General features: G+C 41.1%; 1 long non-coding RNA gene across 1 annotated transcript; it reads left to right on the forward strand.

The window, feature by feature from the left end:
- Positions 1-1,237: 1,237 nt before the first annotated feature.
- Positions 1,238-3,487, forward strand: LOC117536636. Its single transcript, XR_004567594.1, has 6 exons — positions 1,238-1,348; positions 1,458-1,553; positions 1,630-1,718; positions 1,941-2,006; positions 2,197-2,247; positions 2,973-3,487. It is a non-coding gene; the product is annotated as an uncharacterized LOC117536636 (long non-coding RNA).
- Positions 3,488-13,216: the final 9,729 nt, after the last annotated feature.

Genomic DNA, 13,216 nt, shown 5'->3' on the forward strand with positions numbered 1-13,216 from the left:
TTCCTGTTTGTCCCAATGTTCACTTCAAGGTCAACTATAGCCTTTGTGAGAGGCTGGGCATTAAAAGAAACATGTGCATGCCTTACCATCCACAGACAAATGGGCTTGTAGAAAAACAATACAAAGGTATATTTGTTCATAGAATAACAAACATTGTTCCTATATTAACTAATCAGAATTGATACCTAAAAAAACAACGAGTAAATAAATCAGCTGCTTCATCATATATTAGAAACCAATTTCTGTTCTACTTTCTTGTGTTGGTACTTTACCTGAATGTAGGTCCCTGAACAAACTGGTGGCAGGTGAGCCAAAACGGTGGGACCAACTCCTTCAAGGGACAATGCTTGCTCTTTGAACAAAGACGCAGTTGACCACAAAGTTCAGTCCCTATTATCTGGTGTTTGGGAGGTGCCCATCAGAGGTGCCCAAGGAGTACGAAGTAAGATCTGCTAATGTTCTCATCCTTTTGAATTCATTATTTATTTCAAACATCTATGTTTTCTCTACATTCTAATGGTTTTCTGTGGCAGATAACAGAAGACAAAGTCTGCAGCTTGGTGGAAAGGGAGGATATCTTCGAGGGACTCAAATCACAGGAGGCAGTTTTCACCGGGGTGAAAACCAACTTTAAAAAAAGCCAAGATAAGGTCCGCAAGAGGAAACTACCGGATTTTAACAATTGAGGGGAAAATAGCTGACATTGGGACAGAAAAGGGTAAAAGGACAATGAAAATCAACATTGACAATCTGTCACACTATGTCCAGCCAGAGGAGAGGATCCCTGCTAAATAAATAAAGTGTTGGATCCTTATTGTCTGGCTGGTCCACTGAAATCCACCTCCACCTCCACATCCACCTCCACATCCACATCCACCTCAACATCCTCCAAGTGCATGGCTCCATCGACGGACTGCCAGGCAAGAGGAGCGTCTTCTGATGTAGAGACTTGTAAGTAAACTGACACAAAGTACACCCTAAAGTATGCATTTCATTCATAACTAACATGCCTTTTTTTTTTTTGCAGTAATCCGAGACATACAGTATGGGCAGGGGGAAGAAAAGAGATGCTGTGGGCCAACTATGGCCCATACAAGGTCTACAGTGAAAATATTTTGGTCTTGGCCCCGGGAAAGGAGTTGGAGGGTGAAGTAAGCCTACTTTCTAAGAAAAATATACGTATGCAAACTGATAATTCTCTAGAAAATGGGTTAAAAAGATACTGTTGTATTTATAGATTGTGAATGCCTATCTATCATGGATTGGGGCCAAAGCTGGGGTATTGATTTGTTATTCCTACCTCATGACTTCCCTCTGGCAAGGAACCCACAAAGGAGGTTTAAGAAAGGTGAGTGGAGTAGGACTAGAAATAAGTGTTTATATGAACATATGTACTGATGTATGCACAAATATTTTTCAGTTACATACAAAACCCAATCTATCTGTTTCCTGTGTAGATCGCTGTAAAAATCACTCACCCTAAACGGCAGGATTTGACTTCATGCGGTGTGGCAGCCAGAGCAGTCTGTGACAGGGTACACTGGACACTCAATGTAAGTAATCTAAAAATGTTAATGGCCAAGACATTTATTTTATTTAACACTCAACAATTTGTTTGCACTTCCATAGATCATGTATCTGAAAGAAAACCGGTCCCTGTTCTTTGACCCATTCGGGGCCAATGAAGAGCAGTTAATCAGATGCAAAGATTTAACAAGGTGAATAAAATATAAGCTCTACTGTGTTTACTAGACATATACATGATTTTGGATTATATTAAGAGGGAGCAACACAAAGCCACATAAATCATTTTCCTGATTATTACTGTCTTACTTTAATAACATTAGATTGTCCTGTGTGAGCATTCGGCTCTTCTTGACTTATAAAAGTATCTTACTTGGGCTTATATACAAAACCCAATCTATCTGTTTCCTGTGTAGATCGCTGTAAAAATCACTCGCCCTAAATGGCAGGATTCGACTTCATGCGGTGTGTTTGTTGGCAAGGTAACATTTATTAGTGTGTGTGTGTGTATATATCTCCTCAATGAGGTTAAACATGGCAATGGCTCCTGTGAAAAATTCAGGTATAAAGGACTAGACCAGGGAAACAAGAAATATGATGTCTTATTTGGCATTTCACTACCTTAATGCCTGTATTTCTTATCTTTTTTTTTCTTTCGGTGACCTATCCCAGCTCTGTCAGGCTTGTGGGGAATTGAGCTCAGGTTCTAAGGTTGACCAATGGGTAAGAAGTTGTATTAATGGTGACTAATGTCACAGCAGGATTTGGAAAAACTTGTCCATGCTTTTATCTTCAGTAGACTCGACTACTGCAATGGTGTCTTCACAGGTCTCACTAAAAAATCTATTAGGAAGCTGCAGCTAATTCAGAACGCTGCTGCTCGAGTCCTCACTAACACTAAGAAAGTGGATCACATCACTCCAGTTCTGAAGTCTTTACACTGGCTTCCTGTGTGTCAAAGAATAGATTTCAAAATACTGCTGCTGGTTTATAAAGCACTGAATGGTTTAGGCCCAAAATACATTTCTGACCTCCTGCTAAATTATGAACCATCCAGATCTCTCAGGTCTTCAGGGACTGGTCAGCTTTCTGTCCCCAGAGTCAGAACTAAACATGGTAAAGCAGCGTTCAGTTATTATGCTCCAAATATCTGGAACAAACTCCCAGAAACCTGCAGGTCCGCTACAACTCTGACTACTTTTAAATCCAGGCTGAAGACTTTTCTTTTTGTCGCTGCTTTTAATTGAACTATTCATATCTTAGACTGCACTGTAACTTTTATCCATGTATTTTTTCTTTTAATGTTTATTTTATTAGCTTTTCTTTTTAATGACTGATTTTAAATGCCATTTTCTTAATCTCTTTCATTTTTTGTAAAGCACTTTGAATTGCCTTGTGTTGAAAAGTGCTATATAAATAAACTTGCCTTGCCTTGCCTTAATTTCCAGACCAACATTTGGCGGGAAGACTGGGATACACCCTGGATTGGTTACCTCAACATCACCGGGTGAACACTCACTGTAACAGATATTGAAAATGTTGACTTTAATTCACTAAACTTGCATGTCTTTGCACTATGGGAGGACACTGGAGCAGTTAAAGAAACCTCTGAGCACAGACTCTAAACAGAAAGGATAACAGCTAAGATCCCAACCTATACATTGCTTGTTTAATTAAATGTAAACAATTGATTACTGCTTACTCTGGATGAGGGATGTTAACCTAAAGAAAATGTTTGTCAATATTCTAACACGTGTTTTTTATGTTTATTTTAAGATTGAGTGCACTGGGTGGACTATGCAGTACCACATGAAATGTGTTCGGGAGTCCTCTGTGAATGAGGATTATTTTTGCAAAGCCTGCACATTTTAGACAGTTTTTATTTCTGTTGGGAAAATACTCAATATACTCTTCCAATATGAGAGTACACATGATGACAAAGCTAATCTAACCAAATGCTGGAGCTGGTATTAGGGATGGGAATGATTCATCTAATATTCGAAATTATTCAGATATTCGAATATGAGTTATAAATATTTTTTTTGTTCTTTTTTATTTTATTTTATTAAATTTGATCAAATGGAATAATTCAATGTTTACGACAGTGCCATAGCTAAATGTGTTAGGTCTAAAGATGTGTTTTGCTCCGCTCACCGGTCCCTCACAGCGGGCAGAGCTGCAGGTGCTGATCTCTCTCTCGCGCGCGTTCGTTATACTTCACTCGCGTTTATGTCCAAATCCATCAGATCCAGCTAGTTCTAGCTGATGATATGGCTGCTGCCCCTCCCTACATGCAGATCACGCAGACTCAAACCTCATCTTATGCCCAAATTCCAGCTGAGAGGGTCTTCTCTACAGCTGGCCTGATTGTGAATCGTCTCTGCACCCGCCTCTCCCCTGAGTAGACATGCTCATATTCTTAAACAAGAATGGGTATTGAATAGCTGCATTCTGTGCATAGGCCCTGCTATAGGTTGTTGATCTCTGTTATAATAGGGTTACGTTACCATGACCCGTTATGTTGTTCGTGTTGTATGATCCCTCTTTCATTTAAAAACCAAGTTGTGTTTTAAGCATGAAAGCTGTAGGCCTATAGCTGTCAACTGCTCAATACATTTGACAAATTCGACTTGGTTTCTATATTTATCTGAACATTTATTTATTTTTCAAAATATTTTATTTTATTTGTCAACATTTTTCCCACTTTTTTTTTTTTGTATAGGATATGTACATTTCGGTTAACCGTTTTTTGGGGGGGTCGAATATACATTTGCTTTCAAATTCCCATCCCTAGCTGGTATATATGTATCTTGTGACTGTAACTCCCTCTCTTGTATATCAGCATGTGAAGGACACTGTTCAGGAACAAGTTTTACCAAATGCTCTGTATGTGATGACTACTTCCATTCTTGCAAGGATAATAAATACATGGATCCTGAGCTTGAAGCTCAAGCTGGTGACGACTGATATTTTTCCAACAATTTCCAATAAAGGTTATTCTGAAACATAACTATCACTGTTATCTTTCCTTCTATAAGAGTAATGTAGGCCAAGAAAAACTTTGCATTGCATAATATTGAAACTTACATTTGGGCACTTTAAATGTAGCCAAAAATATGTGAAGCTGCGCTTAGCCCACCAAAACGTGCATAGTTGCAATTTAGGCAGTTAAGCAGGGGTCCTAATGGTGCAAGACGGGGAAGGCAGACCTAATTGCTTAAACATATAGGCTTAAAGGCAGGGCCGTATCCAGGATTTCCTAAATACCGAGGTCCAAATGTGCTTTTTGCTGATTTTTGGGATTTTCATGATCTAGTTAGGTGGTTAAGTCCTGTGGGAGGTCACAAATTGGATGATTGATTTCAAACCATGTCAGTGGGCTGCAGCATCAATTATGTTTGAAAGTGTAACCATAAGGATCAGTTGATTGTTACTATTAATGATCTGGACATGCAGAAGAGGCTAATATTTTTTCTTTTTGCTCCTCACTTGTCGCTCCTGCCAGTGAATTAAAAGAAATTCAGCAATTTAGTTAATTTAGCTTGTTTGCATTATTTTTTTAAAATTTAAATCCGTTTTGTTTGATTCTCAAAAGAGAACAAAGATGTAAGCAAATTGTGTTTTATACAATTGTATGTTATTATGACATAACTACAATAGATGTATTTTTTTTTTTAAATGATACCTATTGTCTATATTGTAAATGAAGACTAAGTTATAGATAGATGGGGTTATTAAGCCTACATTCTTTTGTGTGACTGTACCTGCAGTTCCTCCCTGACTTCCATCACTCTCTCTCGCTCTCTCTCTCTCTCTCTCTCTCTCTATATATATATATGTATATATATATATATATGTATATGTATATATGTATATACATATATATACGTATATATATGTATATATATATATGTATATGTATATATATATATATATATATATATATATATATGTATATATATATATGTATGTATGTATGTATATATATATATAGCCTATAGCTGCAATATAAGTTAGTGTGCATGTTGTCGGACATCCAGTGACTAACGTAGAGCGTTCACACAGGATCTGCTGGTCATATGATGTCCTGATGAACAGGAACACAAGCAGCCCGCTGGACTCAGATCTCTAGATACCTCATCACTCCTCCGCTGATCCGATAAAAGTCCGGGGGCCTTTCTCATTTCTGGGATTTCCCCTCCTCGACTCCTGTCCTCGTGTCTTAGTCCCGCCCACAGGAGATGCGAGCGGAGGAGTCGAGGATGGGAACCGATGAGAGAGGAGGGGAAGCAGAAGGCGTTTCGAGAAATGAGAACGACTCTCCTCTGAGCGGTCCTTTTAAAGAGACGTCCATTAATGATGACAGGAGGCACAGCAGCCCTCTGGAGCCTCATCCCAATACCCCTCCTCGACTCCTCTCTTCCCTTCCTCCGGGACTTGACCCGGAAATCGATCAAGACACGCCATTTTGAAGGACGTCCCAATAGCTGAAATGCACACGGAGGAGTCGAGGAGGGGTGGGGGAGTAGGGGTGCGGGAGGAAACGAAAAGGGAGGATACACGAGAGCAGACGTATAAAAGCCCCGCCCCCACCTTCACAGCTGGTCGATTTCATCAGAGGAAAACCAACAACTGGAAGATGAGTGGAAAAGCGTCACATACATTTATAAGTGCTCACAGCTCCGTGGGAATTATTGCAGTTCATTTCTTAAGGTTATTGTTACGTGCTCCCCTCCTGTTTGTCTCTCTGTCTCCCTGCTGCGCAGACAAACCTGGTCTGCCCCTTGCTCCACCTTCTCTACCAGGTGTTCCTAATCGCTGGCAGGATATAAGGAGAAGCTGGAGGAGTGGGATCGGCCCCCCTTTGCTGATGCCAATGCCAGGAGACGCTCTCCTTCGTGTGGTTGCTTACTGTTATGAAGGGCTAGTCCTTTTGATGTGCCTTTGTGTTTGTGTTTGAGGTGGAGCTTACTTTTTTAATATTTTGTATTGAAATTCAAATAATAATAATAATTATGAATACATCTGCTTATACATTTTTCCATACATTTTTTGATTAAAAAAAATTCTGTAAATAATGAGAAATGAGGAGTGCACTGTGGTACTGTGATATTACAATATAAATGAAATGGCATCGATTACTGTACACTATAATGAAATAAATAAATAATGAAAAATGCTGTCACACTAACCCGAAGTCTAAAGTTACACTTCCACAATGTCCATCCATCCATCTTCTCCCGCTTATCCGTGGTCGGGTCGCGGGGGTAGCAGTTCCAGCAGAGAGCCCCAAACTTTATTTTCCCTGGCGACATCAACCAGCTCTGACTGGGGGATCCCAAGGCGCTCCCAGGCCAGCGAAGAGATATAATCCCTCCACCTGGTCCTAGTTCTACCCCTTGGTCTCTTCCCAGCTGGACGTGCCTGGAACACCTCCCTAGGGAGGCGCCCAGGTGGCATCCTAACTAGGTGCCCGAACCACCTCAACTGGCTCATTTCGACGCGAAGGAGGAGCGGCTCAACTCCGAGTCCCTCCCTGATGACCGAACTTCTCACCTTATCCCTAAGGGAGACACCAGCCACCCTGCGGAGAAAACCCATCTCGGCCGCTTGTATCCGCGATCTCGTTCTTTCGGTCATGACCCATCCTTCATGACCATAGGTGAGGGTAGGAACGAAAATGGCCCGGTAGACAGAGAGCTTTGCCTTCTGGCTCAGCCCTCTTTTCGTCACAACGGTGCGGTAAAGCGACTGCAGTACCGCTCCCGCTGCTCCGATTCTCCGGCCCATCTCACCCTCCATTGTTCCCTTACTCGAGAACAAGACCCCGAGATACTTGAACTCCTTCACTTGTGGTAAGGACTCATTCCCTACTTGAAGTGGACAGTCCATCGGTTTCCTGCTGAGAACCATGGCCTCAGATTTGGAGGTGCTGATCCTCATCCCAGCCGCTTCACACTCGGTTGCGAACCGATCCAGTGAGTGCTGAAGGTCGCAGACCGATGAAGCCATTAGAACCACATCATCTGCAAAAAGCAGTGGTGCAATCCTTAGTCCACCAAACTGCAGACCCCCTCCCCCATGACTACGCCTCGAAATCCGATCCATGTATATTACAAACAGGATTGGTGACAAAGCGCAGCCCTGGCGGAGGCCAACCCTCACCGGAAATGGGTCCGACTTACTGCCGAGGACCCGGACACAGCTCTCGCTTTGGGAGTACAGAGATTGGATGGCCCTGAGTAGAGACCCCCTCACCCCATACTCCCGCAGCACCTCCCACAGTAACTCCCTGGGAACTCGGTCATACGTCTTCTCCAAGTCTACAAAACACATGTAGACCGGATAAGCGTACTCCCAGGCCCCCTCCAGGATCCTTGCGAGAGTAAAAAGCTGATCCGTCGTTCCACGACCAGGACGGAATCCGCATTGTTCCTCCTCAATCTGAGGTTCGACAATTGGCCTGACCCTCCTTTCGAGTAGAGGATGGCCTGCAGTCCTGACCTCAACCCCAATGAACACTTGCGGGATCAACTTGGCCCTGCTGTAGGAGAGGCTGTTGTGGCTGTGTTTGGTTCTTCCACACGCTACTGAGGCTGCTTGTTAAATTAATTAATTGTTCACAAATCAATTGTTGCCAATATGTCTGTATTTGTCAGATTTCAATCATCCAATCCACCAAACAACACCAAACTAGAGTCAGCAGCAAAAAAAGCTATTTGGCATTGGCATAGGAGATTTGTCACATTTTTTCAGGGGCGCACCCCAATTACTCAGCTCTGCTGCTCATCCCACAAATGCTTGTTCCTCACAAATGTAGTACCATTGGAAATATCAGAAAACAGGCTTTCCAATGGTATTCCAAGATGTATTGCCAAAAAGCATTGTTCCCTTACTTGTTGTGTTAAGTTTAGTAAACAAGTCTCTTCACTCAGGTGTTTTTCCACAGGCCCTGAAAACTGCAGTCATTAAAGCCCTCTTAAAAAAGAACAATCTAGACGCTTCAGTAATGAACAACTACAGACCCATATCAAACCTCCCATAGGTAAAATCATTGAAAAAGTTGTTTTTCAACAGCTGAGTTTTTTGCATTTAAATAACTGTTTCGATGTGTTTAAGTCAGGATTTGAACACAGACAAAGTATAATCTTTTCATCTATTTGTTTGTGAAAGAGATATTTCAATTGTTCTCTGTTTGGAAAAACTACTACTAATTATGATCTGTAACAATGGAGTCCTTATAGAAAAGGGGTTTTATCGTGGGTAGCTCACCCCCACTGCAACACTTGATATACAAAAGTAAATAAATAACCTGTTAAGATTCTTAAACTGAGTGATGCTTAAGAAGTGTTTAGTTTAAAGTACATGTTTGTTTGTCTAACAGTTAAATGTGTATTGTATAACCATAGGTAATATCAGTCCAGAGCAGAGGTTTAATAAATGAAGCAGGAGCTGAATCACCAGAAGAAAAGACTAAATGTAGCTAATACAGTATAACAGTATAGACGTAAAGTAAAAGGCAAATCTGCCAGTATCTGATTGGTCAAATGTTGTTTAAGTACAATTCTAATTGTAGTATGTGCTACAAATAGTAAGAAATTGCAAGAGAAATACACATAAAATGTTCTGTAAAGAGATTTTTAAATACTTCACTTTACTAAAGTATACATCAGTAATTATGTTTAACTTCTTACTTCATAACATGCATCTGACAACTTTAGTTAGTAGCTACTTCTGTTAGGCTCCAAGCCTGTTTTTCAGGTCTCAGGCTTGAAAAGGACATTTCCACAACAAATGACAATAACTTCCCTTCTAAAAGGGGTAAATTAATCATCTTTTTTCTCAACGTAATGATAAACCTGTGAGTTGGATGTAGAAAAGTTAGAATCAATATAGATGTTTTTTATTTTAAAGAAAATTCAGATTGAACATAGTAAATTATAGTGTCCGTCCAAAAAACATTTTGTATTTATAGTGAAAACTAACCTTGGATGAAGGGTTAGTAGACAAAAAGCTTTAGGAATCCAAAGTACAACATATAATAAGTACCCTGTATCAAGATTGATGCAAAACAAGAGACATTTGACCTTTTTAGAGAGATTTAGCAAAAGAAAAACGCTCTGAAATCTGAAAATGTAAAACTAGGGTTATTGCAGATGGATTATCAGAAATCATTTCAAAGTGACACAGACACATTGGATTAACCTATGGATTAACGTTCAGCAGCGTTTTTATCGTTTTAATGCCATTGAAGACCACTTTTGATCAGAATAACAGCTAAGGTAAGAAATGTGCCTTGTTTGCTACCTAATGCCACGTGTTGTGTGTGTTTTTGTTTCTCATGTCGCGATCATTGATCGTTTTGGTCATGGAGTGATGATACCGATACCTATCGAATCTGTGTAATCTCACGATGCTAATCGGTGGGTTGGATGTGCATTTACGATAAGTAATAAGGGTTTAATACCGTGAGTTGACCTGCATCATGAAAATATTGAATCTGTGTGGGTTGAAATTCTTTTTGACAATGCTAAATCTGTAATAGTCGGGACAATCTATAGACCACCGGAACAGAGTGACTTTTATGATACATTAGATGGGTGTTTGGCTGATGTGGGGGATGTAGAGACAATTATTATTGGAGACTGGAACACGGATATGCAACGTAAAGACACGTCCGTCTTCAAGTCCTTCAGTAGGATTTGTGATCTGCACGGCTTCAGCCAGCTAATCACCCAACCCACCCGGGTATGTGAAACAACACAAACTACCATTGATCTCATTCTGACCTCTGACAAGTCCAGGATCTCCAGTAAAGGGGTTATAGCATGCGGGTTAAGTGATCATTATATGATATTCTGTACCCGCAAAAAGCTAAAACAAAGGGCCGGCTGTCACAAAACAGTCATATCTAGAGACCTCAAAAACTACTCTAGCGAGGCCTTTAACCTAGAACTGGAGAGCCTGGACTGGTCAGATGAGCTCAGTGGTACACAAGTTGAAGAAACATGGCTTGGTTTCAAAAACAAATTCTCTGCAATACTCAATGATTTGGCCCCCCTAAGAACAACCAGGGTAAAAAATCGCGCTGAGCCGTGGATGCACTCCGGCATACTGACCGCCATGAAAACCAGAGACAAAAAATGCTCTGAGTTTCATAAAAGTCAGTCAATGCTTTCCAAAAGCACGAGCAGTGAACTCCAAGCCCACGTGACTGAACTCAAAATTGAAAGAAACAGACTAAGAAATGACGTAAGCTCCATGATCAAAACTGCCAAAAAGAATTTCATCAATGTCAAAACTGAGGAAAACAAAAATAAACCCCGTGAACTTTGGAAATTACTCAATAACCAGCTTGGCTGCAGTAAAAAACTCAAAACGAGATGTTCTAACTTAAACATAAAGACAGATAACAGGCTCATCACAGACAAACTGGATGTGGCCAAGTACTTGAACATTTTTTTCACAAACATAGCCACAACTCTTGTAAATAAATTACCCTCCCACTTAGGGCTTTTTGGAGTAGATCACATCATGACCTACTACAAAAACCTAGGGGTACGCAAAGATGATTTCAGTCTAGCAAGTGTAACAACAGCAGAGGTACTCATTAAACTGAGCGCCCTCCAACCTAACAAGGCCACTGGCCACGACAATATCCCCTCCAAATTCCTCAGAGACACAGCAACCGCCATCTCACCAGTCATAGCTCACATAATTAACCTCTCCATAAAACAGGGAAAAGTACCCAAAGACTTCAAAATTGCAAGAGTAACCCCCCTGCACAAAAAGGGCAGCAAATTGGACCCAGGCAACTACCGCCCTGTTTCTATACTTACCTCCATCTCGAAAGTCATGGAAAAAATTGTATATGAACAGGTCGAAAAGTACCTCGCGGAAAATAAACTAATCTATGAATTTCAATCTGGCTTTAGAACATCCCACTCCACTGACACATGCCTTCTTTATTTGAGCGACCACATCAAACAAGAGGTGGACGAGGGCAAGTACTGCGGCATGGTGATGCTGGACCTACAAAAGGCTTTCGACACTGTCAATCACCCCATTCTGATTGACAAGCTAAAAGCAATTGGTTTTGATAAACTATCGGTGAGCTGGATGCAATCCTACCTGGAGGGGAGAGAACAGATGGTGGAGGTAAACGGTACTCTGTCCCCCCCCCCTCCCAGTGAGCTGTGGTGTTCCACAAGGAAGCATATTAGGTCCGTTACTGTTCCTAATTTATGTAAATGACATGTCATCAGCATGTGACTGCAACTTGTTCCTGTTCGCGGACGACTCAGCCCTGCTGGTCTCTGACAGGAACAGGTTGCAGGTTGAAAAAACCCTCAGCTCCGAGCTCGGCAGAATCTGCACCTGGCTCGCCGATAATAAATTATCATTACACCTGGGTAAAACAGAGTCCATTCTCTTCGGTTCGAAACATAATCTCAGCAAATCCGACGACTTCTCAGTTGCAGTGGGCGACATTATTGTCACAAGTAAGAAGGAAATTACATACCTAGGATCTATTCTTGAGGCAAACCTCTCCTGTGACAAAATGGCATCCAATGTAATAAAAAAAGTCAATCAAAGAACTAGATTCCTATACCGGATCTCCTCTCTGGTAAACAAAAACCCCCTGAAAACTCTGGCAGGAGCACTCATTCAAGGGTACTATGACTATGCTTGCACGTCATGGTACCATAGCACCTCCAAGGCGCTAAAAATAAAACTTCAAACATCGCAAAATAAACTGGTCAGACTACTGCTTGACCTTTCATCTAGAACCCACCTCACCTCTGCCCACTTTGACAACCTAGGATGGCTTAGAGTAGACGACAGAGTACAGCTACTTGCAATGGGCCTGGTCTACAAGATCCACTACACCTCTATGGTACCCATGTACATGTCAAAATTCTTCCCAAAGGTCAAGGAATACCATGATCATAACACCAGAGGGAGCTCCACAAATCATGTGAAACCCAGATTTGGCACAAAAAAGGGGGAATACACGTTTCGCAATTATGCCACATCAAGGTGGAACGCTCTTCCCACAACTGTAAAGGAAAGTAAAACTATACTTACCTTCAAAACCTCTCTTAAAGAGCACCTTCGGGGGAGAGCATTGCAAAACTGGCCCCGGTAATGGTACAAATCTCAACCTGTCGTTCAATGGACAGCTTCCCCCCCCCCCCCCCCCCCCCCCCCATCTATGTATATACTCGCATTTTAGACTCTGTTACTAACTGTATATCTGTAGACTTGGTATGTCTTAAATGTCCGGTTAGGATGTATTAGAACGAAATCTAAAATGAAAATTGTAAACAAGCAATCTGTATGTAAAAAAACCACCTGTATGTAAATTGTAAATAAGCCATCTGTATGTCAAATATGTCTTATATGTCTTAAATGACATGATGAATTGGAAATGGGGGACCCTGATGTAAACAAGACGAAAGTCTTTCTCTGGTCTGCATCCCCTTAACAATTGTATGTTTTGAGCTGTACTGTACTGTACCCAATATACAAGCTGTTAATAAACTTTTCAATCAATCAATCAATCAGTTCTGTGCTAACGGCGTTAGCATTTTTTCGCTCAGGGCTAATTCAGAGGCTCAGCATTAGTCTTGTGTTTTTCTTTGATAAAAATGGTTCATATCATCAGTTAGTTGAGTTTCTTCCCGTTACA

This window comes from Gymnodraco acuticeps, unplaced genomic scaffold (assembly GCF_902827175.1).
Source record: "Gymnodraco acuticeps unplaced genomic scaffold, fGymAcu1.1, whole genome shotgun sequence".
In the NCBI taxonomy this organism is placed as follows: Eukaryota; Metazoa; Chordata; class Actinopteri; order Perciformes; family Bathydraconidae; genus Gymnodraco; species Gymnodraco acuticeps.